Raw genomic sequence first — 26,427 nt, forward strand, 5'->3', positions numbered from 1 at the left:
TTATACTGTATCATAACATTATGAAATTATATAAAATATTATATAAAATATTATACAAAATTAAATTTTTCTATAAGGTGGAAACCTGATAATTTTTAAAATGCAATGAAGAAATGAAATATAACTTACATATCTATTTATTATTCTGATTGAATAACAATAATAGAATTGTTGCCGTTTGAGTATGTTACTTGATCGTATTAATTTTTTTAAATTAAAAAAAATTTTTCACGTTTATCAAATGTTTTTCGCATTTATCCTACATTGTTCTAGTCTATTACGCATCGCTACTTGCATCATATGGTCTAGTATAACTATAATTTTTTATAGTTATATAAAACTGTATATATTAACAAACTCAAGTTTGATATACAGGAAAAAATTTAGTTCTTATAAATATTTAGGTTGTATTTTATTTTATTTTGAAACTTGTCAGATCCTTTGACTCACCCTAATGTAACATAAATAATATAAGAAAATTGCATATATGTATGTATAATTTTCCAGATATAAAAACGATATAAATATATTTTTTCAAAACAAGAATAATTGAAATATTTAGATACAAAAGAAGTATTCAGGCGAATTTATGATATAAATCTCACATTTCATTTAATTACTGACAAAAAACCAATTATCTGCAAACAGATAATATATCGCTGGAAATTTACGTATTTTGATATCTTATTGATAACATATTGTATTGCTTGAAATAAACATGTTATATTAACGAATCATTCATAATTCATACACACATGTTAATCGAAAATTAATTCTTTCTCTTACTCACCATTGAAAATTCCAAAATTAATCGGTACAATCTTCTACGAGATAGTCTATAGAATAAGTTGTCGATACGGAGTCTTTACATAAATAAACTTTTTTTGGCTGATTGCGTAGCGTCCGTGTCTCATTTCCGTGCAAAATGTACGACCGGCGTCACGACGTTATCGAATAGTGCTGCCACGGCGTCGCGCGGCCGCCGATAGCGGTGCCGCGTCTCGCGCCGAATCGTGCGCTCTCGGCTCCGTTCGGTCGTACTCGGATTATCTCGCGCTCAGTTACGGTGAGAGGAACGTCAGTTACTCTTCGGCACTCGTGCAGAGGAGTCCGTGCGCATTAGTGATCGGGGATTTCGCCGGTCCTTTACGGAGTATATATATCTCGTATAAGTGTTATCCCGTGGTTCTTTATTCGGTGACGTGCAGTCGCGAGCGATCGTGCGTGCTATCGCGATTTCGTTGGTAGTGACACGACGAGGTAGAGAGAGAGAGAGAGAGAGAGAGAGAGGGAGAGAGAGAGAGAGAGGAGAGAAGGAGAGAGAGAGAGAGAGAAGCCGGCATCCATCTCTCGGCACACACGAGAAAAGCCGGTACGTGACGGAACGACAGTATAGGATAGAGAGAGAGAGAAAGAGAGACGGTCGCGTGTGTGTTTTCCATTAGTGAATGCACAGGGTTGTTTCGGCAAAAGTTACATCGAGAAAGATCGTACGGATAAATAAAGAGAGGCAAAAAAAGAGTGAGACCTGGAACGCAATAATAAGGACGACGATTCGAGCCGGCATTTTGACGTTGTTTATCGCCCTTCTTTTCCCGCGTTTCTCTTTTCCCCGTGTGTGATGGATACTGTCGTAAGCGAACCGTGCACGTGACGCCAGCAGACAGAGCGTCGAGCCGCGCGAGTGATGTCATCGTCGCAGTGAATTTTGCGTTTAAATCGCGCGTTTTTTTCGGTGATGGTACAGCAGCAGCAACAACAATAATAAGGGTAACGCAATTATTCTTTTCGACTCTGTGCGCGCGCGAGAAAAAGTAAGAAAGGGAGAGAGAGAGAGAGAGAGAGAAAAAGCCATTTTTACGACGCGTTGTGTGCGTGACTTCGTGTGATACAACAGAAATCGGCTTGTTCGATAATCGTGCGGGAATCGGTCGCTGTTATAATAACCGTCCTTGCAACCGCGATTCGGAACAGTCGTCTGCGCGTTCTCGCGGAGTGAAGACGTTATCGTCGTCGCGTTTCGTCTCGTGTCTACGGTAGAGGGGGAAGAGCCTCTCACCGATGATACGCACGTGCGCTCACCTGCTATATTTACGTGCGTACGTGCAGGCGAGTCGGTCGTGAGTAGCCGTTACGTGGCGGACGCGTTTACGTTCCATAGAGTGAATCGCAGTTGATTTATTATCGTGTCGCAAGCGAGAGCGAGTACGAGAGTGAGCGTCGCGCCGGGGCTCGCCGTGTCAGTTTGTCACTTGTTGGTTCGTCGGGTTGGTTGGCCAGTTGGTTGATTGGATTTGCTCTTTGCTTGGCGCTTGACCGCCGCGTCCCGTGCGGCACCTGCGAGAGGAGGCCGAAGCGGAGGGACTTCGTAGTCGCGCGTAGCCATGGATACGCTCCTACCGAGCGGCAATATATTTCGAGAGCTGCAGGACATACACGACACCGGATATTTCTCGGCCCAGCCGTCGCTCGAGGATCACTGGCAACAGGTAAGACTAACTGCATGTATTTACCCTACTTACATATCGACAAACGGATCGAATAGCGATGGAACGGTCAAGATCTTGTATGTATCTTGTAATGATTTTGTTGATCCTTATATACAATATTTGAAATAATGATAATAATAGATTTTATATATTTAATAGCTTTCTTTATATTAAAACTTTATTAATTGTATATTAAAGTTATATTAAAGTATACATATATTTTGTATATATATTTGTCGCTATCGTTAACTCCTGAATATTTTAAAATAATAAACTTTCAAATTTATTGTCTCAATCGTATTTTCCGATCGTTCTCTTTCTAAAGATATCAAATATACGAAATAATTTGTAATTACTTTTTTATGCACGCATTAAAAGAAATTGATCTGACGTAAGTTAAGCGTGTCAAATTAGGATGTTGCGTAACAATACAGTGCCACGTGCCAACAAATGTCACTAATGTGTTACTGAATACTGACATCCGTATCCCGTTCTCGCTATTTGACTGTTGTCGAATGTTTCTATTTATTGCCCTCTTTAAGGGACAAAGAACCGAGGGTTCGCAGGTATACATTCACACTGTTCGCTCGTCATTCATTCACTACCGCCCGGCCTTTTAAGCAAACCGGCCACCGGCGGCGCCGGTTAGATTCGTTTGGGAGTACGCTTGTGGTTAGTGATCTTTGACCTTCTCGTTGCGGTCGGGGTCAAACGCTCGCGCGTGAAAGAACATTTACGCACGTGAAATGGGAATTGTTGCATTGCACGAATTTGTGTCTAGCTTGGGAGATTTGCACATTGCAATGTAGATGATGGCGAATGACGAGCACGATGACCTACGACCTTTGCGTTCTCTGTTAAATGCTACATTTGTCAAAATGCGAAAATTTTTGAGTTAGAAATTGCACACGTCACAAGAATAATCATCGAGCAGATAAATCGACGATATGCGATAAATTTCGCATCGTCATATAATTAATATCTAAATTAAAATTCAATTGAAAATTAAAATCAGCAGAAAAATATTCGAGGAATTCAAAAGGTTTATCTCTTTACTGTCAAAGTTCTTTGCTTATAATATATAAATAGAAATAGAGTGTCTTTGATTTATTTATTGAAGAAAAAATATATAAACTTTTAATGGTAGAATAATATATCGTAAAGTTAGACTACCGGGGGGAAAGGCGCGTCTGTGAGTGTCACTTATTTCGTACGTCGAGAGATGGGAGTTTGCAGAATTCGCCGAGATATCGATCGCATGCAGCATATTCCTGGAATTGAAAAAGCAGCCGGTTGCTTAAAATCACTCATTCGACGAGGTGATTTAGACCGTCGCAATATTATATCACGTTGTGTATGTACGTTCGCTCACGAGCTACGAATGCTTATTTGTTGCGAGCGTGCAAAGATCTCACGAGCAATCGGCGTAAGAGGGACAGCAGGCGTTACGTCTCGTACATATTGTCGGAGATTCGCGGAACTCACTGAGATATCGATTGCGCATCGTGCACAGCGTATTCCTGGAATTGAAAAAGCACCCGGCCCGTCGAAATCTCTTTCCCCCACTGACTCTGAGGCAGAGAGTAGAGTGCAATTTTTTTTTTACCACGCCGCGCCAGTGTGGTAATAGTATATCGCAAACGCTTTTTCAGATTCCGTTTCTCCACGAAAAAATACGACCGACGTTCGTGATCCGTTTAACCCTTTTATTTGATAGCGTTACTCTCAAATCGGTATCGATTTGTATTGCTCATACAGAGTGAGCAAACGAATTTCTTTCGTTTATCCTAATCTGATTAAATTATTTTTTTAGATTCTAAGCTTTTACATCTAAGAATTATCCATCAGAAAATTGAAATTGAAGAATTTACATACTCTTAATTTCAATTTTCATTAACATTACATATATATATAGTGTACCATGACGATAAAACTTACATTTCTTTTTAGAACGACATTGAGATATAATCTTAAAAAGAATTTTAATTAAACATTTTTTTTAGATTGTTTAGTTTTTCATGTTATAGGCAAATATTTGCTGATATATAATACATTCTTTATATCTGTATAAATCGAATGTTGCAAAGCCTGTGTGCGAAATAATAGAATTTTTATAACAGATTGCACACACGGTCTTGAACGATTAATTTTGTTTGTACCTTGATGGAAGTGCCAGAAAAAGTAAAATGTTGATAAATATCTTCTTTGCGTGTACCCTTTGTATAATTTACATATTGTAACGAGTCATAGCTTTCCCGGTTGCAAACGAATAAGAGTATGTATGTCGCAAAAAATGTTGATCGATCGCTTGGCACGATCGTACATTCGACCCGCTCTCGCTCGATTACGATTGGCGAGTTGCCTAATTGAATGTCTCGAAGCTTTTCCAGCGGAAAACCGCTGGCGAATGAAGCGTTTCCCCTTGTTTGTCATTAATTACTCGATCGCTTGACCGAGTGCCGCTTATCATTGTCGGTCGCGAGCTCATGTGAAAAAGCACGTATAGAAGATGGGGAGGAGGGGAAAAACAATACACGACGCCCTCGATATTTCGCGTAACCGCGCGATCATGCGAGGCATATGGCATATGGCATCGACGCACGGGTGTCGACCGTGCCCGATAATGTGATTTGACAGGTGCTTCGTCGCGCGTTTTTTGTATTTCCAACTTTACACGATCTCGTCCGTCAAACTGTTTCGACGTCAGTTTATATCTCTACACGCGACAAATCGGCCCGATGCGTGTATGCACAATCTGTCTCTCTACTCCACAACTAGCTACATTTTATACAGAGAATGTTGTTTGCAAAATTATTTCTATTTTAGAGAATGTTCACAAAATAAATATTATACAGAGAAATTATTTATTATATGTAGATATTCGAAAATTAGGATTAAAATTAGGATAATTTTTTTGAATGACTCAAGCTTCATTGTTATATTTTGTCATGGATGTGATCTGGTCTTTTTCTTTCAATAAAATTTTGATAGCATACGGATCGTTATATATGGAAGCTTAAATATCTCTGCACCATTATTTTTAAAAATGTTTAACATTTATACTTAGAAAAATATATGAAATTCTATTCGCGTGATGAATATGTGTTTTTACTTTGCTAGTAAACTCGCCATAAATTTAATTTCTCATTTATTTGTTTATATGTTTTTAAAGTATAAGTACTTAATTGAGCTTTACATGTACCTGTATGCACATGGTCGCAATATGAGACTGTCTCTAGTAATTTTTTTATTTCTCGATATCGATTTGTCATCCGCAAAAAGGTTGTAATTGCATGCGATTGTTTTAAATGCGTGCAGCAGTGTAGTTCGTATCGAATTTAACATTGCGGAAGTTATTACTCAGACTGAGAGACAGTTCTGTAGCTGCGGAAGATACGCCAACGCGCGTTTCCCCTGTCGTTACTGATACTGCGGATTCCCCACGCGACGAGGACATTTATTCGTAGTAATTGTCAGAACTTGTGCTTTTACATATTTTTTTTTATTTCTTTTTCTTTGGAAACAAATGCACCCAATTGAAAAGTTTTAACTTTTCAGGAAATCTAATATATCGCAACTACTATTTGTGTTTCTCATATTTCATATTCACAAAATGACAATTTTTAAATATTTAGAAAAGATAAAAAGCTTATATTTTATCATATATTTTCAAGTCAAAATATTTAAAGATTAATTTTGAAAGAGAAGGCTGTGAAGTGTTGGTTAGAGTTATAAAAAAAAAAATAAGTGAAAAATTGCGACGTTATGACCTTCTAATAAAGCATACGTACAGATGATGGCATTGCGAGGATCACGTTGAAGCAGATTGTCGATATACATCGCGCAAAATTCAATATTTATATCATAATAGCGTTCGTGCCCAGCTCAGTACTCGATACGACTCTCTGTCATAGACAGATATGCCGTGAATTAAAATTTCCTCCTTTTTGAGAGAGGCACTATTTGCAATATCCCAGATTGGATTCCGGCGCCACTCGGCAAGTCGCGCCGATTGTTTTCCACGATTTGCGATTTACCGAGCCAAAAGCGTATCCATTGTACGTCGATAAAAAACCACGCTCCTCACCTTCGTCCCAAATAAATACGTTTACTGTTTACCGGAAGGAGCTCGTGTACGATACAATCGTCTTCGTATAACGATCTAGTCGTATAACTTTAGCATTTTACGACTTATGTGTAAAATACGCGTGAAAGCTTCAATGATCCTAGGCAGAAACCGGTACCAACATCGGTGCGCATGAATTATATGCCACTGATGCTCGCAGCATTAGCAATATTTTTTTTCTCTTTATCTCTCTCCTCATTCATCTCTGTTTCTGTTTCTCCATTTCTCTCTATCACACTCATTCTTTCACACTTGACGAGTTAGCATCTTCACTTCGCGTATCGCATTACGACACACTTTACTCATGTGATACTTTACGATCTTCGCACGGTATATATATATATGTATATGTATATGTACATGTACGTTTTACAATTCTATCGTGCATTTTTTTTCTCGTACACGACTGTCGATTATCGATCTTTTGATACAATTTAAGTATGTCTAATCATTTAAGTGCTCTCGCGATATTGCATCGCACATATTATGGTAGTTACATGTAGTTTTCTCATATTTGTAGAAATAAAAATAAACAGCATAGCGGATCGATTTATCTTTTTGACATTGGTATTGGCAACAGTTATTGGAACTTTTAAAAATTGGGATTTTTGTGAATTAAAAATACAAATACATGATGCTTACTAATTTTGCAAGAATAAAACTTGTACAAAAATTAATGAATTCGACGCAAGTGGTTTATTTCATTCAAAAAGATATAAAGTTTTGGAATAATTTTTCCAATATTTTCGGTACAACACTTTCCAACGAAGCACACAATTTGATTTGAACACTGAAAATTAAAATAACGTACCAGATTTGTTTTTATTCATCGTTAGAGTGGCGAGTAATATTTTCCACGCGAAAATACAATATCGATTGATTTTTATTTAAAATGAAATATAAAGACTTTCAATCTTTTCAACGTTCTATAAATTAATAAAAATTAATTATGTTTGTGATAATAATTCTGAATAATATATTGCATACAACTTGTCGATGTTTAATCTGTACTACATGGCGCGCATTCCTCTGAGAAGTTGCACTTCAGGAAGTTGATCCGATGCATCGATTAACACCGATGCTTCGAAAAGAATGTATAAAAGATTGTGGCTGTCTTTAAACGGTGTCTGATGAGCGAGCAAGCGAGTCGATCAAGTTTTTTTCACTCTTCCGCTTTTACTTGCTTTTTTCTTTGTATATGATCTATAATGTTGATAATCATATCATTTTACATTGAAATGTCTCGAACTCTTAATGAGAAAGAATTTATTTCTCAACTTAGCATTAAAGACTTTAGAACTCTTTTTATCATTGCAAGGATTTCAGATTTTAAAACTTATTAATGTTTAAGTAAAATCTCAATTTGATATATAAAGTTGCTATTTTTTTACAAATCTTTTTTTAATTATTCTCTCTAATTTTATATTTTAATCTTCCATCTTTCTCTTTGTAGCACCACTCTCTTCTATTATGTTTTCTTCTTTTCGAATTTGCAAATGTTTAAAGATATATTTTTAGTAAATGGAACTTTGACATAACTCTTGTTTCAAATTAGTACGCATATGGTCTCGCTTGTATTCTGGCTCCTCGTTCTCTCGTCTTCCTCCCTCACTTTTCTATATCTTATATCGCTCCCGCGTTTGCGCCGCGAATGCGCGCGATGACGCGAGAAACAATAGTTTGCACGTACAATGGGCCACGATATGAGTGATGTGAAAGAATGCCACATTCTAGCTCGTATATGGTTGCAGAGTATGGTATTGTTAACCTTCCAAACGATGCAATCTTCTTCTCGGACTTGTATATCTTCTCCATCGATAGCACTTGCGGAATCTGCAGACTTGACATCTACCTAGTGTTGATTGTCACCAACTCATCGATTTCGCAGTGTTGATTCCGTCATGAGGCAAATCTGAATGTAGAACTGTAATAAATACTGTGTCATCGATCTTTGAAACAAATAGCTTTCATTTGAAATATTTCGTCATATTCTTTCTTTTTTTGTTACATCTTTTTTTTTTACAATACGATATTTTTGAAAGATATTCAATAACCTGTTGGCCTGACGTGATGTGTTGGTTAATAACTGATGTTTTATATAAATGTAAAATTTTGTATAAAACTTATTTCAGAATATATTAAATTCATGATTTATTTCAAAGATATTCTTACAAAATTTATGTATATGATTGACGTTAGTAACATACATGATCAAATTAATGGGAAAAAATAAAGATTTTGTTCTCGCTACGCGAAAATGGAAATTATAAGGAACAATATTAGAAGAGAGGGAATTATTATTCTTATCGGAAACACATGTGCATGGAATGTTGTCGTACACGAGCGGTGGTTGATAACTTTGCTCGTCCATTGCTCCCTCTCCCCTTTCGCAACGACGCGATGCGCGCGAATGTCGACAGCAGGTTCGGTCGGAACGTGGCGACGGCGGTTATTTCTGAGTTTCTGCTAGTGCGCTCACTGCCGAGGCATTCGCATTTTATGTATCACGTGTGTGCCAGAACAAGATTGTCGTCGTCGGCTTGCTCGTTCGCGCGATTCATCCGGGGAGCCGTACGCACGACGCGTTCCCTCGTTCATCATAGCTGGGTCAGCTTGCGAGATGGATCTATTAACCCCTACCATCATTTTACGAGCGGAGGTTGATGAGGAGATAATTTCGAATTCGCACGCGCGCAACCGGACGCGTCTTCCTCTCGGCTGGATTACGGAGTATTTATCATTATCGGATACCGGTATCGGTACCGTAAAGTTTATCGTGGCGTTATACCGCGCGGATAATCGAATCTCCATCTCGGGAATTTATTACCGTACATGGCTAATAAAAGTATAAGTATAAAGTGGATATGTCGAACGATAGCCCGGGCTATCGTCGGACAGATAGATGAACTACGAGAATGGGAGATAACTTCTGCCTCGCTCCCAGGAGGTAGAAAGGAGGATGCACGTACGCTTAATCTTGCAATCCGGGTCGCGGAGGTCGACTGTAAAGTGCTAGAACCGGAAATGCAGAAAGGCGACTATTGCACATACGAGACAAGTACGCGCTTTCATCGAAAACGGGTGGAAAGGTAGTTAGACAGACGGAGGGAGAAGGAAAAAGAAAGAGAGAGAGAGAGAGAGAGAGAGAGACAAGAAAGGGAAAGAGATAGAAGAAACATCGGGAAAGCCAGGAGAAAAAGACGATGCGAGATGATCAAAACCGGTCGTTCGGTACGCTAAAGCCGTGCGATGGAGATTACATGCTCTAAAAAGACGCAACCTAGTATGCCTCGAGAAAGAGGGAATCCATATCTTCCATTTCCAATTAAGATAACTATCTCGTACGCACGCTATCATCATCGCGCGGTTCGAAGCGTTTTTCAATATTTTTGGATTGCGTGAACAGGAATTTGTATTGGAGCTGCTTCTGAAAACTCACGCTCTCGGAAAAAATTATGACCGAGATACTTATAAACAAAGTAATATACTTATAAAACAAAATACAAGTTAGCAGTACCACAATTTTTTTTTAATTTGCACGGGGTACAAATTTATTTTCGGTGGTACAAAATTATTTTCGGTGGTATAAATTAGTACAAATTCAGTACTAATTGTATCTCTTTTTGTTTTATTTTATTTTTTTCTTTTGGTCCTGCTAGCTTAATATTAAGTTAGCAGTGCCACGATTTTTTCTGAATTGGCATGGGGTATAAAATTATTTTTGGTGGTACAAAATAGTACAAAATAAGTACTAAATAATCCATTAGGTCCCATTTGATTTTGCTGATTTGGTCCTGCCAGCTTAAGAGAGCTGATATTCTTACGTGTAGTTTATCATAAGAGTTAATCAATTATGTTAACAATTGCTAATTATAAAGATTATAATTAGCTAATCGTATTTTAAAGAATAATACGGTATATACGAAGTACGCATACCTATTCCTTCGAATGTCGCCGTACATATGACAAGAGCAACAGCGTGCTACGTCTGTAAAGGTCGAGCGCCGAACACTGTGTGACGATGTAAGATAACAAATTCCTTATGCCTATAAAATAATACGACATATATATGTCGAATACGTACTTGTTAACTCTCGAGCGTTGGCTGAACAATAATAATTTTTTCGTCTCTCTGCTTTCTGCGCGACGCGGCGCGCGGCGCGGCGGTCCTTTCCCCCACTTGCTTTCCCCCACTATGTCCTATACCGTGTCTTCTACGTCACGCATACCAAGGATACAAACAAGGACGCGTCACTATTTTTTACAAAGGATATTCGGCATACCTACGTATATTATTTTATATAGGCATAAGGAATTTGTTTTCTTACATCGTCACACAGTGTTCGGCGCTCGACCTTTACAGACGTAGCGCGCTGTTGCTCTTGTCATATGTACGGCGACATTCGAAGGAATAGGTATGCGTACTTCGTATATACCGTATTATTCTTTAAAATACGATTAGCTAATTATAATCTTTATAATTAGCAATTGTTAACATAATTGATTAACTCTTATGATAAACTACACGTAAGAATATCAGCTCTCTTAAGCTGGCAGGACCAAATCAGCAAAATCAAATGGGACCTAATGGATTATTTAGTACTTATTTTGTACCACCAAAAATAATTTTGTACCTCATGCCAATTCAGAAAAAATCGTGGCGCTGCTAACTTAATATTCAACTATCGTAATAAAAACCATTAAAAAATAAATAAAACAAAACAGATACAATTAGTACTGAATTTGTACTAATTTGTACCACCGAAAATAACTTTGTACCATCAAAAATAAATTTGTACCCCGTGCTAATTAAAAAAAATTGTGGTCCTGCTAACTTAATATTCAACTATCGTAATAAGAACGCTTAAAAAATAAAAAATAATTTTTTTTAATTGGCACGGGGTACAAATTTATTTTCGGTGGTACAAATTAGTACAAATTCAGTACTAATTGTATCTATTTTGTTTTATTTTATTTTTTTAATTTTTTCTTTTAGTCCTGCTAGCTTAATATTAAGTTAGCAGCGCCATGATTTTTTCTGAATTGGCATGGGGTACAAAATTATTTTTGGTGGTACAAAATAGTACAAAATAAGTACTAAATAATCCATTAGGTCCCATTTGATTTTGCTGATTTGGTCCTGACAACTTAAGAGAGCTTCCAAAAAAGACAATTCGAAAATGTATATTGTTTAATTCAAATATAATTTAATCACCATCGAGCTCTTTATCCTTGAATGTTTCATTAATTTTGGTTATTGGTGAAATTTAAATAGAAGCGTAAATAAAAATATTTGATGATGAAGAATTCGAGTGCAAACAGACGGTAGTTCTCCATTAATAGTTGATCATTTCGCTGGTAGAATCGGCGACGAAGGATTCGCCCGGCGGATAGTCACGCTCGAATTAACGAGCTTTGCGCGAAGCGGCTTCGCAGTGAACGAAAAACGCAGAGAGCGGAAGGACGAGGAGGGGGACTGACGCAAAACCGAAAAGAGAAACAAAGGACCGATAAAAACAAATTGGTCCTCCTCTCGGCGTACGTTTGTCCATCGTTCGGGCCGCCCCCGCCGTCGGGCTCGAGCGATTCGACAAATTTTGCGGTCCTTCCGCATACACATTGACATTCATTTAAATGCACATATTTGCGTGATATAAGGAATCTTGTTAAAATTTATCAACAATCACGCACATCGCGTAATATCTATTTATTGAGTGTATGTACGGGCAAACGTGACGATATGTTTCGCTGATAAATTAAAGCAAAATGTAAATAAAATCGATCGTACAGTATGAGAATATGTATTTTGCAGATGTATATTATTTTAAAGATACGAAACTCTTTCTATTTAATTGCGGTCTCTTATATCGATGTTACTATTTTGTGGAATTTTTTTGTTGAAATAATTTTTGTATCTTTGATGAAAAGTAATATTTGCCAAGCGAGTATTTTATCATACATGTGTCTTGCAGATGATTTGCATAATTCTCTGTTACTATTTTTAGTTTATTGTTTTGATTACATATAAAGTTGAAGGCCTTGTAGGATGATTGTAGGATAATCTTTTTTCAAACGAGACATGTTTTATATATCTTACAATTAGACAGTTTAATGACTGCTTAGAAGAGTTTCGTTCACTTAAATTATTAATTCTATTGTTTCAAGATTTATTAATTATCGACGTGATATAAAAATAGCAAACTACTTTGTCGAAGTAGCGACGTAACTATATTACATCTGAATTACAATTTGTTGGCGATGACAAAATACAAAGACATTTTCTTCGTTTCTGACTTGAAAATCGTACAGCGGTTATGATTATCGCTTCATTGAGTCCGATCGTTGTATTGTTCTGCATTCGCGTACTTTGCATTGAATAGCAACGAGTGAGAAAACTATAAGTACTACAAATTGGATTGCATTATTGTTACCTTGTGATCTTTCTGACTGTTCCATTTCCGTTAATAAATTATAACGTTTCACTAACAAATTGCAGCTAAATATTTCATAACTGCTCTTAAACGGTTTAATCAGTTTATCACACGTATATTTATCATCCGTATGTTACATCATGTATACCGTGTATTAAATAGGTGTTACAGGCAAAATTTGAGATCCAGATATGCACATGTGAATTTTATTAATTATGAGTTCAATTTCGTGTATATACTAGTATATATAAAATCGACCCATGTGATTTTTCCGTCCAAATCTCCATATCCTCGCCGAATATATTTGCATGTCCTTTCGGCGCTTGGCGCGCGGATATATCGCGCTTTGCATTTTTGTATTCTCCGTGACGTGTATTTTACATTCTGCGCTTTGTCCGTCGTATAAAAGAATATTAAGGATATTCGCGGTAAACAAAAAGGGGATTTAGATTTTCCAGTGTGAGGTAGCCGCTGTTAGAACGGCGTTGTCAGTTAGTTAGCTGTTCGTTGTAAATTAAAGTTGAAATACGGTAAAGTTTATTCATTAACACTTTGCATATACATCAGTACGATGTGCGCTCCGATTTCACATACATCTGTAATATAGTGATTATTTTTTAAACAAATCTTTATTCAAAAATTCGGCTTCCGACGAATCACATGATTGCATAATTTGCGATATCCACTTCGTGCGCGACATTTGATACATAAGTTCATTTGATATATGAAGTCAGTCTCACACACACACACATATATATATATATATATATATATATATATATATAAATCATGTTTACTTACAAAGTATATTTTTTATTAATCACTTTTAAATACAAACGATAAAATAATGACTATTGCACTTGACAACTCGAAAGAGTCACCTACGAATATCTTTCAAACTGTTTGAGATTAAAAGATAGATTTTCATGTTTTACGTAAAAAAAAAAATTATATATATATTAGTGTGTGTTTGTGTAGTATATATAAAGCTTATTTGAAAACAAAGATATCTATCTGTATTACGTATACTATCGTAACAACAAACTTTGTTAGATGCTTTAGATGAATGTGTACGATTTTTATGATGTTCTATTATATGGCACGTGAAAGCTCGGGCCACGCAATTTGAGCGTAGCTTTGTAATTTCTTATTTGCCAACCCATCTCGCTTGTTAACTTAAGAAAAAGTGGCTTACGTCGTTTTCCAGAGGGTTGCTGTTACAAAATCTCTACTTGTTCACAGACCTCTGGGAATGAAATGTAATGCTGCAACTGCAGACATGTTTGCTTTGTCTTTAAATATTTGTTACTTGCATAAGGGTCAGCTATACCACTCGGTCGTTATTTAGCAAGAGTGAATTTATGATGGATATATTGTGTCAGTTACAACTTTCGTAGACACGAAATAAGACGACGATTAACAATATTAATATCAAAGAAAGATTGATTCACGTGACTCATAAAACAAGTTCAGTTACAATAGATGGATACATAATCATGATTTAACGTGAGAGTGTCATAGAATTTTCAAAGTTTATCAGACACCCGCGCTGTTTGTTTACACGCGACGACACGCTAAAGTTATTCTTAGCGCTCAGAGTGCAGAACGTCGTCTAAGTTTAGAACGGCGCCTTTAAGTCACGTTTCCAAATATCATCGCTGCAAAATCCGGGCACGAAAGCGAAATTCAGGTGAAATGTAATCGCGACCATCACGATTTACTTATCATCGACTCGTCACCAAAACTCGAACGGAAACTATAAATTGCGCGAAATACAAAGCTATGTGTACATACTAGTAATATAATTTGATAACATAATCGCTTATATATTTCTCGTTAGGTCGCGACTTCAAGCAAAGAGTTCCGAATTGCAAGTTTATGTAAACGCGATAACTAAAGTATTTGCGAACTGTTCCACCATTAATCTGACATTTGACATTTATGATAAATATCAAATCACAGTCTCATCATGTTTTAATTTTGATCCCACATTTTGATGCGCACGACACACACCTATTTATGCATATTATATATATTTATTTTCTGACATGTCGCTCTTACAACGCTGAAAAGCGGCTTTTAATGCAGTCAAGATTCGACATTAATTTTAGTTTTGTATACGACGATCCGTCTTGAATGAAGTCGTAATCCTAACGGTAGACTTTTCAAAGCAAGAGCTGGACCAATGCTCTCAGAAGATACAGATTAAAGTTTCCTGCGTACCTACTCATTTGCAAGTTACACTTTCATTTGCCAGATTTATCATAAAAATTCGAAACAACTCAGTCAAAGTAGAATTAAAAATATTTCTTGAAATAAAAAATCTTAAGTTTTTACATCAATTCCTTTTCATTTTCCAATATTCTTCAATGTTAGAGCGAGTTGAAGAATTGATTTGATTCTCACTGTTAACAATCGATAATTAGTTGTGCACTATTACGATATGCATATTCATATATTGCCTTGTAATAGGAAATCAATCAAGATGTGAGTCATTTAAACATATGCAGATTATGATATAATTGTAATCATTGCCGTAAGTTTTGATATTTCGATAAATTATTTTATGTATTATAATTAGTAACTCATCTGATTCATTATTGATGAATTAGTATTCCAAAATAATCGTTGCTCGATATTGATTGAATGAATGAAACTTTTAATAACGAAATGTGAGATATACGTAAATATTTGCAAGCTAAAAGTTAAAAAAGTTATATTTGTAAAGCTATGAAATATAAAATTTTTTTATGAGTAAGTGAGTAAAGAACGCACAAATTATCTACATACAACATAATAAATAGTATATGAGATAAATAAAAACTGAAAATTTATTTCAAGTAAAGTTTATTTTGCTTGATTATAGGTGTACACATATATTTATAGATAACTTTTCAAATTTTAAACTTTAACATCAAAAAACGTCAAATTGTATATGTAACTTTGTTATTCTATTCCCACGATTTCTAATGTATAAAAATTCGTCGCCGGCGATTGATATAAGCGGATCGACGAGGATTTTCTTCGTCGATTCGAGCAAGAGATAGGTCGCAGCTTCGATCAGGCATTCAGCGTCTTTGGGTTACAACAACGGCGGTTCGTTCTCACGGCCGGAAGCGAAGCGATAAGTCGCTCCTCGTTGAGGCTGCACCAGCCACGCCGTTAACAACTGGCAGACACGCGCGTTAATGGGTTTCAGCTCTGTAAATACATTAGAGGCGCTCGTCGCGCCGTTAATCGCTGTTACAACGCGCGCGGCGAGCGCATTCCGCGCGACTTAGACGCTTATATTAATCATCGGCGAGCGGCGTGCGATTATATCTGTGAAATGATTAATTTCGACATACGGGAGCACTATGTTTAGTACTTGCCAGAAAAGAAGTTTCCTCGGTACATTTACATTGAAAGATGCGATGAATAAAATGTTTCGTCATATTATATTTATACCGTTAAAAAGGTCTGATGTAAGTTTTATCTATCATAATCTATAATAGAGATTGTGCGTGCGACTTATGTATCTCGCATAAAGTTACTTAAATGCTTGATTGTAATCAGGATGCGTTGAAATGTAACATACAAATATCTTAATCAGGTTTTATAATCTTTTTAATCTAAAAGTGTATATATATTTATTTTTAGATTTTCTATTATAATAGTATAATATAATGACACAATTTCTTTTACAAGATTTTATGAAGATTGAAACAAATGTATTAAAGTATATACATACTTTTCGTTTAGCAAAAATTAAAAGATCTTTGTAATTTTCTTAGTCCGATGACGTGTTTAACGAGCCACGTCATAGACGCTGAAAGGAGATTTAGCAACATGGAATTTTGAGAACATCTGGAAGCGATGCAACTGTCGGGATCTACTTTTTTAGATGATTAGTCCTCTGGAAGAAAAAGTGCGCCAGACAATGCATATTTTTAGTTCTCTTAAATATTGCACAGTATTTCATTCTTTATTTTCCTATATATTTTATTATAAAAATAATAAGGAAAAGAATCATTATTTAAAGCGGACTTGATAGCGCACGTACTTTGTCTTAAAAATTACAGTTTGATTACATGACTTCACGTATATTGTATGACTTTCGCGCACAACACACTTGAACGTCAATCACGATATTATATTTCTTATCCAGTTTTACAATACGGATAACTCTGAAGAGTCAAGATAGCTTTTCCATGTTTTTGATTAATTTTATCCTTTTATCTCTTCAGAGAATTTGACGTAAATCAAATTGATATTATCTGCTTTCTTTGTCATAAGGATGTTTAAAACAATAGTGTATGTCAATTACGAGAGTATGTCAATATATATTTTTACTCGTTTGTTATCAAATATCACAATATTGACTCTTGTGTGTTTTTTAAGGAATCTTTATTCTTTGAAAAATAGTTTTCTCAAAATTGATGTTGCGCGTTTCTAATATATAATTGCAGAAAAGTTTCTTTGCGGTCGCACAATTGTATAAGGATTAAATTATAATAAAAGAGTACAATGCGGATTAATTAAAACATATTTAATATATTTAATATGGCTTCTTAAAACTCTAAATATTTAATATCAAAATTAAAATAAAACTTGGCAAAATTATCAAAGTACAATAGCATTAAATTGTCGTAAATTAACCGTGCACTGAATTCAAGAAATGAGCGCCTCTGGGTTCTCTCAAGTGCCGTACTCGTGTCGTAACGGAGCATCATTGATGTTAATGAGCTAGATTGGAAAGTTATCCCGCGTTTGAAAGTTATCCAACTACGAGCGCGCTCGATCGATTATTTTTTCCTTACTAGAAGAAACATTTAAACGACGATGCCAACAATCGTATGTACATCCGCCAATCACAGCCGGCGCGCTTAATTTCATGAATGAAATCTAAATAAGCGTCAGAGTATATATCGAGACGAGACTCGCGTCTCTCTTTCGAAAATTACGACGATGATGATGCAACGGTATACAATTTGCTTCTTCAAGGTCGTATGTCATTTCCTTATCCCGTTCGTTCGTCATAACGACGTTCTTTATCGCGAGAAAATCAGCTTGTTAAGGATCACGTGGTGTACTTGTTTTGTATCTCGATGTGTCTAAGAAGAATGTTGGAGAATATGTAGTTTTTCGTGATAATATTAATGACCTGAGATTTATGGATCTCGTACATGGCTCGTTGGTAATGTAAGATTAGCGGTATGTATTACTTGCTTGCTTCCGTTAATTACATGGTGAATAACCGTTAGATAGTTTATAATGCCTCGTACTTTTTACTCATTTAACTTTTTGTCGTCCGACTCGTCTACGGAATAGGTTAAACACGATTCTATTAATATTTCATTAGTGTTCACCGAATTAGGTAAACTTCGATGAGTAATCGGCTTTCTGTCTGTCGTGAAACGAGTTTCAGCGCTTGCTTAAATTATTAGGAATTGTATTTAAATATCCTCAAATGCGATCTGATGTTATCTGTACGGTATAATTGCCGTATTTTACTTAATGTTCTTCGCTTACTGCTAATTACATATCATACTTTGCGACTGCACCATGTATCAAGTGCACTTAGAAGCATTTTTTAAAGTTATCAAGCTTTTAGATACTTTGTTGTCATGAGTCGAAAAAATAGATAAGTTATATTTTTGCTTTCTTATCATATCTGCAGTATAGAGTAAACTCGGATAAGATGGCCAGATAGTTTTTTAAAATGCAAAAAACATACTTTTATTTTTGTTATTTTTTAATAATGTTTGGCATATCTTCACTGAAGCTTAAATTACGTAATATTATCGAAATTAAAAGGAAAATATTTAATAGAAATTTGATATTATCAAAATAGTACAACATAAGCATTGGCCATCTTACCCAACTTTTAAGGAAAAGATGACCATAGGGACGGAAAGATGGCCATAATATTTATAAAAAAATAGTGAAAACGAAAATAAAAATTCTAGGTCATATAACAATTTACATATCTTTAATATGTCTTATAATATGTCTAACGTCGATTACGATAGCTTAACTGTAATTTATTCGACGTTATAACAGTTTTTAGTGAACAAATGAAAAACTTTGTAGGTAGTCAAAAGCAAAAATATAATATAAGATTCACAATATAGTTATTTCGAATAATCTATGCATATAAACTACTGTAAATATCGATTATTTTTGATAATTACTAAAAAAGCGCACTATGTAGCGGTTATTGAAAAAATGACAGCCTATGACCATCTTTTCCGTATAACCGTCATACTCTAGTTTACCCTAATAGCTTTTCTTTCTAAATGTGCATTGATTTCTTCGACAATAAAATAAAAATTGATCCGATACATTATTGATCCGACATTATTAATATTTATATTGGTCACTAAATTTTCTATTAAAAATTCTTAAAGAAGATAAAATTAACTTATTGATTTTTATCGGCCTATTATCGGCTTATATCGGTTATTGACTGGCAAGAAATTTACATTTGCCAATTACATGCTATCGCGTTTTTTTTTTTCAACGGATAATAACAAATAGATCGATCAACGGAACTCACGTGTATTCCGGTGTATTGAATTATGCAAGCGCTACTTAACATTTTTATTTCTTCCACACACACACACACACACACACATACACATACATCGCACTATCGCCGTTCGCTAATTGCTCGAATTGAATCGAAGTGGAAGTAACTGCCGTGGGACGCTTCTCGTCATCGGAAGCTTCGTCTGTTCCAGGAGGGGAAACTGCATACGTGGTCGCCTACATACGTGGCGGCGGCGGCGGCGGCGCCGGCGACACGGACGGATAGAGTGGTTGGAATCATGAGACGAGAAGTTGGAAAACAGATATTGATCGTTTGCCGGCGCGTAGTACGCGACTCGCGAATACTATGCGAATGCACGTGAGCACTTGCGTATACACCAGTATATCGCATAACGCATCAATGATATTGCCACTCGAATGTTGATCGATCTAATCTACTGATATTTGAAGTAATATTTGGAAAATATTACATCGAGAGTCTTACGCGATAGCTATAGAATCCTTCCTCTTACGTTAAATAAGATTGAGCTTTATTCAGAAATCAACTTCTCGCAAGTAACACGCTCCTTGCAATTTACAACTCTGCTTCTTGGTGATTGATATAAAAGGACAGTTCTTTGCAACTTTGAAGTAAACTGCACGATAGTAATTTAAATCATCAGAATCCATCCAAGCTCTAGAAAATTGAAATCTTTTTTGCCTTCTTATACAAAATAGCAGGATTTTTATTATGTAAATAAAAAGCGCAATTATTTACATTATAAAATAACTTAACATCTACATGATTTTTTTATTGAAATGAAAATTTCGAATAAATATTTTTATTTTACAGTAATGTATCGGATTTTGATTTTATTTAATTTTGTTAATTTATAGATTTATTACATTTTTTGGTCCTTTATTCTTAACGCAAAAATTAGTTATTATTGAGATTTAATTGGAGTAATAAAGCGTTCTTTATCGCGGTACTTGGCGTATATTGCACATTATTCAAGAGAAAAAATCCCTTGCTCTTGCGTACAGTTGGATTAATATTTCCATGTTAACCATCGAACGCGTAATATCAAAATCTACGTATGAATAATTGGCACTCTGTGTGTTTATGACTGTATTTATATATACGACATGTAATCATAACCGTATTTTGGAGAAACAGAGAACTGAGAGAGTGGTTGAGAGAGAGAAAGAGATAGGGAACAAGATTTCATCCCCCTTTTTTTTTTTTTTTTTTTTTTTTGCTAGAATTTATTACTTCGGGACGAGAACGTTATTCCCTGAGACTTGTATTAAATGAATCTCACTCTGACAATACGTTTGACTTAAAAAAATACACGCGCTATTATTTTGATTCCGTATACCACGTATCGATATCAATCGCGCGTTCATTCGCATCGAACGCACGAATTTGCCGCATTGGCCGTTCGAAACGGGCAATAGGCAAAGACACAACAGTTGTAACGCGATAGGAACCTACGGGGGTTTAATTTGGCGCAGAGCCGATACGCACGCGAGTGCGCACAGCGTGGTGCACGCGTGCATGCGTGTGTGGATCATCGTCCCTCGGGAAACACGATACACGCATGATATCGATACGGTAGTAGACGATGTACAATGTTTTCGTTACGGTGCGTTGAGCTCGTTACGTTTCTGCACTTCTGTCGCGTATTCCGCACACCCGCGATCGTGTACGCCATACGCATGCACGCACGCACGCACGCAGGCAGGCACGCGCGCACGCGCGCACGCGCGCGTATAGCGCGACGCATCGAATGCGACGCACGAACGGGAAGTGCGCCACTCCAACGTGCAGATATTTTCGGTTCCATCGATTTAACAAGTAGCGATAGCGGTGGATATTTTTATACGCACGCGCATATGCGTCAGCATTAATTAATACCGAAGCGCTGCGCTCTTAATGCTCGTTAAAGCTATTATCGGTTGTGGTTTGCAGTCGCGCCGGATGAGCGCATGACGCACTGGCTTCCGGTGCTCTTCGAAATTCCCATGTTGCGATATTAACATGACATCTCGATGCGGTTACATTTACGCGAAGCAAATATATTTGCTAAAATGTATTGAGCTATATCATCAAGACCTCTGTTCACGGTATACATATAATGAGAACATAGTATTTGTCGAGGTCTAATTGCTAGAAAGCAACATCTTGCCGGCTTTGATGGAACCATTGCTTGTATAATTAATAACCACGATATACACAACAGTTACAGTTGTAACTTGATAGACAGCTTAATATCGTGAGTAATATTTAACTACTTGTCTCAGAAATGCCATCAATATTAAACTAATGTTTAAAATCGAGTCATTTAAAAATCTAGTGATTTAACATTGAATCAATTACTTAAATTAAAGAAGAAATGAAAAGTATATTAATGACAAATATCGCGCTGGTAAGAATATCTTAGCGACTACTGGCATCACCGAGAGCGAGCGTTTTGATGCGTGGTAATAATTCTACATGACTGTAAATCACAAAAAACATTTAGTAGAAGATAACGTCAGATATCTTTCTGCGCACATGCTTCCCTCATAGATACCGTAAAAATGCGAGACTGTGATTGGTGTTGGCGTGCTTTTACAGTACGTCGCTAATAATCTACCGCATCTCGCGAAGGTACGCGGAAACGTCCTTACAAATCGTCCGAGGAATCATAAAATCGCTAGGCGTAATTAAACACGCGGCACGGAGCGCGATATTTTTCTCCGTCTGGCTCTCTCCACCGTCGCGTTTTTCGCAGGGTTCGAAAAATACCGGCCATTTATCTTCCAAGGTAAACGTCCGCCTTTTTTTTCGGTAAATTATAGTTTTTGGTAGTTTTAAAACATAACGCTCTTGGTATAAGGTTTCAACCAAGTATAAAATTGCGAAACATAACGCTTAGGTAAGATTTAAACCGGATATAATAACATTGCAATCTCAGAGAAATTTTATTTTCGAATAAAATATAGATTTCACATTTGATAATAATAGAAATACATTTTTTTTATTCCGACTTTGTACGCGACGTAGATAAAATACAGAGACGATAAATTCGTTAATAAAATTAATACAGTATTTTTAGAGAAGAGAAAGTATAACTTTTCTTTCTCTCTCTCTCTCTCTCTCTCTCTCTCTCTCTCTCTCTCTCTTTCTCTATCTTTGATAACGCAAGAAAATTACTATGTCCTAAATATATTATTGAAAAATTATTCTAGAGGATATCGATTATTTTCGACGAATCAACTTTGGTTTTTCATAGTAGGTTTTTCATAGCCCCGTTTTCTCTCGTGAGATCAATAAATCGTGGAACCGCCGGGTGCTGCACAGTCATCCTGCGTGTACCTTCTTTCCCGCCGGCACCTCCCTCCCGTCTCCTTCACGCAGGCCCTCTCCGAGAGTATTCGAGTCCGGCCGACCGAGCGATAATAAAATAATTCTCCGCCACAATAGACAATGCTCGGCGGGATGATAGTAATTCAAACCGGATGGAGGAAAAAGAGGCCGGTCGTCGTTTTCCGTACTTCCGCCCGGCTGGCATGTACGCTCCGGCGCTTTGCTCGCCCCAGTCCTCCTCCCCCTTTGCTTTTCATAACTGGTGCTCGTCCATGCGACCCGCTCTTTCTTCCTTCCACGGGAAATTTGTCATCGAAGAAAAATAATGCGGCTCGCGCGCGCCGATGATATTGTCGTAATTCATTCCTGGGCTATGATTGGTGGTAGGTACCTCTGAATGCCCTGTATATGTTCGAGAGTATGTCAGCTATAGTATTGTAGTGGAATGAACAGTAAAAAATTCTTTAAAAATTGTGATAGAAAAGAGGAAGAATGCAACTTGGCAATTAATTGCTGTTGGAGAGAAGAGAATTAAGGTTAATAAATATTACAAATATTTATGCGACATAGTTCTGATAAATTTAGAGTATTTGCTGAAAATTATTATATTTTATTTTATTTATAAATTAATTATTTATATTTGTGTGAATTTATATTAACATATGTATAACAGAACAAATACAATATAATAACAATAAATAAAAACATTATATAATACAAATTACCGTAATGAAAAACGTCGAAATTATATTTATTTTAATTTTTTCTTGTAAGAATATTCCACGTTTCGATGTTAAATAAAAGCTGGTTGTTCTACAGGATGGTCCATTGACTATCAATGCTAGCCGACGATAAATTATGACTGCTGTATCGGGTGTCTCTGAGTGAGTTCCCGCGAGCGGTAAAAATGCCTACCGCAAGATGACGACGAGCGATAGTAAAGTCAGCCGTTTGAGCCGCGAAAAGTACTACGATAGCGATTATTGTTATTACATCGCATTTGTCATGGTAACGAAGTCGTCGCGCGACGAATCCCGCTTTAACACGGGGAATGAATACGACTCGACCTTAATGACATCGCGAATACGAAGGCGTTGAATTAAATACACCACGACATTCTGCGGCGATTATGACAGCTCTCGCGGTCATTATTCCTTGGATTCTTTTGCAGCGCTACTAATCATGCGAATATTAATGCTACTACCGATTTTGTGTGTGTGCTTGCATGTGAGCAAGCGTTTTATTAAATTGATTATTGTTACCAATCATCGATTGATGTGCATATAATAAATAGAATCGAATAGTATATTTTTTTTATATGAAATGTTACTTGAATCGAGATTCAAATTATTATTAATTAAACAATAATTCTTGGAAAAGTTCTTTAAAACCTTGAAAAAAGATACAAGAAAAATTGACAATATATTTTATTATGTCGTTGTAGCAATAAAATGATAATAGAAAATCCAAAAGATGCAAAGCATTGTTATTTATATAGTGCTAACAATTGAAAAATAAAATTTAGTATCACGAGAGCGATCTAGCGGCATTAGTGGCCGGTAACACTCTCGCAAGGTGCTGGCAAAAGTAAAGACGGGCATTAAACTAGCGTGCCGTACTATTATTCCCCCTGCAAATTGTTGTCCATCGCTGTGACTCGGGACTCGGGACTCGGGACTCGGGACCCCGAACTGTCCGGCCGGCGCACCAGATTACGATGGCCGGTGATAAAGTGCTCTCAGGTGACTGTCGCTTCGCCCGCCGTAATTACTTCCCCGACGCGAGAAAGGAGATCGTCGCTCGCGTCACCATGGCGAGGAGCCTCCGTCGACGGTACTTTGCCATGGAGACGCGCAACGAGTTTCTCCACGGCACTTTTCTCCCGCCGTCGCCTTCTTTTTCACTTCGTCTCCTCTCGCCGTTCTACCAGCCTGCTCTTCTCTTCGCTCGTTTCTTCCCCAACCGCGCCCGCATTGCGTTCCGACTCTTCTTCCGTGCCGTTTCGAGGCGAGGTAGTCTTTGGTCTCTTCCTCTCGGTGAGTCTTGGGTCTTGGGGAGCGAGTTTTAACGAGAAATTAATATCTCAAGTAAGTCGTCTCTCGACTCGTGGAGCAGGATCTTCTTTCTCCTCGTACCGGTATTGCTCGCCGTCTCGGACTTTGCTATGTCTTTATTCAGTCTCTTTTTTTCGTTTTTCGCCTTTTTCATCTAACCTGCCGTTTCTTCTTCTGTGAAAAATGCGTGATTCGCGTCTTATCCTTTTTCTATCTTCTCTTTTTGACTCTCCTTCATTCACCGCCGTTTCTCGACGTTTTCTTCTTGCGTTTTTACCGCCGATGCCTCCTACGCGCGGCTGCACCCTCCATTATTCTGGTAGGCGTAGTCGCTCAATGCCTAATTAAGCGCGCGACTTGGTCAATTAGCTAATTAATGTTAGTAGGAAGTGTAAGCATTGCAACAAGGATACACACGTTTATGTTTCAAGTAATTGGGTTAACGGTTTTTTTAAATGAAGAGTGTAAAATTTTATCAACAAACCGTTGTGAAATATCAAACTGTAAAATAATATCAATTCATTATATCTTCGATTGATAACTAATTTTTAGCGAAAATTTGTTTCTTACAAAACTAATAAGTTGTAAACATTGAAAAGCTATAAAGGTTATGAGGGCGAGTGCAAATGTGAAAATAATTGTTATATTATTTTTTTTCTTTTATAAGTCCTGTAATGTTGAAAGTTTTCGTGATATGTATCCCTTTCTAGAAATATTTTAAATTTATAAGTCTGCAAAAATTTTATCAGAAATAGAAGTAATAAGGTTTAGGAATTCTCTCTTATTAATTTTTGATTATATATTTTATGTAAATATTTATTTTTATATTACAACATTTTCATAACATTTACAAGATTTTTTGAAAATTTTTATTATATAGCTTTATGCAACATGTAATCTTTATTATAAAAACTTTTTTTGAGATATACTACATAATATTTTAATATATATATTTTTTTAACAAAAAATTAGCAAAAATTAATAAAATTTTTAGGAACAAACTGCATGATGACTATTCTATTGAATTTTGGCAATACCTATTTTCATTCAATCTATATCACATACGTTTACAGCTACGGACGCTCTGAAATTTTGTAAGTTTCTTCGGCGACGTCGAGACGCGTCGCCTTGTCTCAAGAATTTCCAGCTCTCATGTCACGTGGCTGGCTGGTGACATCACGATCCCCTTTATCCTCCCTTTAACGTCTACGGTGACGCATACCTTTCCACAACCGCGGCATTTTCCAGAAAATCGTGGTCGAAGATTTACGAAACTTTTTCTTCGGGTACACACACGTACACAAACACAGTCCCGCTCAAGTTTCTCGATAGCCATCGCGCATCTCGTTCGTCGCGCGTGGTTAATACCAACTGTCGCTCAATCATCGGGTTCTTCGGAGGAGTTGTTGGGTCTCGCCGGCTACCGCGACATACAACATATCCCAGAGTTGCGGCTTTGGCAGAC

The 26,427-nt window shown here is 36.6% G+C and overlaps 1 protein-coding gene and 1 long non-coding RNA gene across 4 annotated transcripts in view; one reads left to right on the forward strand and one right to left on the reverse strand.

The window, feature by feature from the left end:
- Positions 1–1,094: 1,094 nt before the first annotated feature.
- LOC140676071 (uncharacterized) overlaps positions 1,095–26,427 on the forward strand; it is a 347,777-nt gene continuing 322,444 nt past the window's right edge. For all 3 annotated transcript variants that reach the window (XM_072910739.1, XM_072910740.1, XM_072910741.1), the window contains exon 1: positions 1,095–2,489. The gene's annotated coding sequence lies outside the window, so the exon portion shown is untranslated. The remainder of the gene's footprint in view (positions 2,490–26,427) is intronic.
- LOC140676072 (uncharacterized) lies at positions 8,010–10,725 on the reverse strand. The gene is made up of 2 exons (XR_012048527.1): positions 10,552–10,725; positions 8,010–8,539 (listed from the first exon to the last, which is right to left on the reverse strand). It is a non-coding gene; the product is annotated as an uncharacterized lncRNA (long non-coding RNA).

This window comes from Anoplolepis gracilipes, chromosome 2, assembly GCF_047496725.1.
Source record: "Anoplolepis gracilipes chromosome 2, ASM4749672v1, whole genome shotgun sequence".
Classification (NCBI taxonomy): domain Eukaryota; kingdom Metazoa; phylum Arthropoda; class Insecta; order Hymenoptera; family Formicidae; genus Anoplolepis; species Anoplolepis gracilipes.